Here is a 2,808-nt window from a genome sequence, read left to right on the forward strand (position 1 = left end):
GCGCCGATGTACTCGGCTTCCATTGTCGAGAGAGCGACTGTAGATTGTTGTTTGGACGACCAGTGGATCGGAATACCGTTGAATTTGGTGACCATGCCCGTCGTAGAGCGTCGGTTCGACTTGTCTCCGGTCCTGTCGGCGTCTGTGTAGACGTCCATCGATCGTGAGCCGTCGGGTTTGAGCTCGAGTCGGTAGTGCTTCGTCTTCCACAGGTAGTGCAGGATGCGGAGAATCGTGGTCTCGTGGTTGATCTTGTGGTTGTTCGTGTAGCGAGCGACGAGGTTCGTGGCGAATGCGATGTCGGGTCTCGTGCAGCTTGCCAGCCACTGGAGCGACCCGATGATCTTCTGGACATGTGTCTTGGTCAGCTGCGGGCTCCCACCATCGTCGAACATCTTGTGGTCGATCGCAATAGGCGTGTCCTTGGTGTGACATTCGGCCATGTTGTTGGTCTCGAGTAGCTCGTTAATGAGAGAGGTTTGTTGGAGCCACATGGTGTCGCCTTCGCGCTCGATGTTGATGCCGAGACAGCGCGAGACAGGTCCGAGGGTCTTGATCTGGTACTTGTCTTCGAGGGCGAGGATGGCTTCCTTGTGGAAGTCGTCGTCTTGGCTGAACATGATGATGTCGTCCACGTAGAGGCCGAGCATCGTGAGTCCTTTGTCCGTGTGCTTGTAGTAGAGGCAGGGATCGAGGTCGCTCTTGCGGAAGCCGAGAACGTCCACGAGGAATTGGTCGATGTCGTCGTGCCAGAGCTTGCCACTCTGTTTGAGGCCGTAAAGTCCTCTGTTGAGCAGTAGTGCTTGGGTCTTCGGGTCCCCCTCAACCAAGTCGGGGATTGCCATGTAGACGATCATGTCCATGCCGGCCTTGACGTATGCTTGCGGTACGTCAAGGTGAAAGACTTGGACGCCGAGCGTGAGCGCGACTGCTAGGAGCAGGCGCACGCTGGGTTGGCGAATCACGGGCGAGTAAGTGTCCGTGAAGTCAACGCCGAATTGTTGGGAAAACCCACGCGCTACGAGGCGCGCCTTGAACTTGTCAATGGCTCCGTGTGAGTCGAACTTGATCTTGAAGATCCACTTGGAGCTGACGAGGTTCGTCCCCTTGGGCGGTTTGTCCACGAGCGTCCAGGTGCCGTTGGCGATGAGTTGGTCGAGCTCGTGCTCGATGGCTTCGCGCCACTTGTCCTTTTCGGGGCTGGAGAGTGCGTCGCGGACAGTCTTGGGCTCCGAGATGGCGACGTACATGACGTGGCCATGGTGGTCCGTTCGGAGCTTATGTATGCGGTCCGATCGGCGTAGTTGACGCACTTGTTCGGGTGGAAGCTCGGCAAGTCCCGTGGCTTGCGGGGCGACGGTGGTTGGGCGCGACGGGAGGTGTGCTGGTCGTGCGAACGTGACTTCGTCTGCGTCGTCAATCGGCTCGGTAGGCAGCCATGACACGTTGGATTTGGGTGGCGACACGTTTTGGATGTCGCGCGACGTGATGATCTTGCCGGTGCGGAGCACATATACGTCGTATGCCTTGGTGTCAGGGTTCACGCCAATGATGCGGCCGACCTCGGCGCGGTGGAAGATGCCCTTCTCTGTCGGTGGTGCGTGGACGGTACACACGCTTCCAAACGCGAGGACGTGATCGCTGCTCGCTGCCGGAGATGAGCTCGAGTGGAGGTTTCTTCTCGGGATTGGATCGGGTTGGTACTCGGTTCCGTATATAGGTTTGGTACTGGAGCGCGTGGGACCAGAACTTGGCCGGGAGGTCCGTGCCGAATATCATGGTGCGTGTACCGTTGAGCAAGGTCCGGTGCATGCGCTCGGCTTTGCCGTTGCTAGCCGACGTATCGCGCTGCGTCAGCTGGTGCTCGATGCCGGACTTGGTCAGCTTCTCCTCGAACTTGTTGGACGTAAACTCGCCGCCTCGATCTGTGCGGAGGACCTTGACATGGTGGCCGTATTGGTTCTTGACGAGCTCAATGGTGTCGAGGATCTTGGCGATGGCATGCGACTTGCGGCGAATTGGGTGTGACCAGGTCATACCGGTAGCTGCTTCGACTGTCGTGAGGACGTAGCGGTTTCCGTACCGATCGGCCGGTTTGATCTTGCCAGTGATGTCGGACACGAGAACACTGCCGACTTCGTCGGTTGGCGCGGAGCTCGACGTATCAACGTCCGGTTGCTTTGCACGCGTTTGTTTGCCGACGGCGCACTCAATGCAGTGCGACTTGAGGTCGTTCGGGCGCCGCGTCACGATCATGTGCTCCGGGCCCTTCTGCTTTGCGAGCTCGAGGATCGCGGGCTTGTTGAGGTGTCCGAGCGCGATGTGCCATTCGTCGAGTGTGCGCTTACGCGCATGTACAAAATTGGAGGAGCCGAGTTTCGTTGCCTCCGATGACGGTGTTGTCTGTGGCGTTGTCCCGTAGATGTAGAACAAGCCATCGCGCAAGATGCCGACGGCGAGCGTCTTGTCCCCCTGGACGACCAGGCCCTTGTCGTTGCAGACAAAGTGAGTCGAGATGTTGTCCTTGAGGAGCGATGAGATCGAGACGAGGTTCGACGCGAGTGTTGAGACGTAGTGCACGTCATGTAGCGTCATGATGCAGCCGGTGTCTTGCATGAGTATCTGAACGGTGCCCACGAGCTCGGCTTCGATGATCTCTTGGTTGGCAACTTCGATCTTGAGATTTGACGGTCGGGCGTCGAGTAGAAGGCTCGCGTCCGTCACAAGGTGGTGGGAGCAACCAGAGTCCAAAGCGAACGTAAGTCGCGTCGGTGCGGGTAGCTTTCCATTACTGAGCAAGCAGCTTGC

This window comes from Saprolegnia diclina (assembly GCF_000281045.1).
Source record: "Saprolegnia diclina VS20 unplaced genomic scaffold supercont1.22, whole genome shotgun sequence".
NCBI lineage: Eukaryota > Oomycota > Saprolegniomycetes > Saprolegniales > Saprolegniaceae > Saprolegnia > Saprolegnia diclina.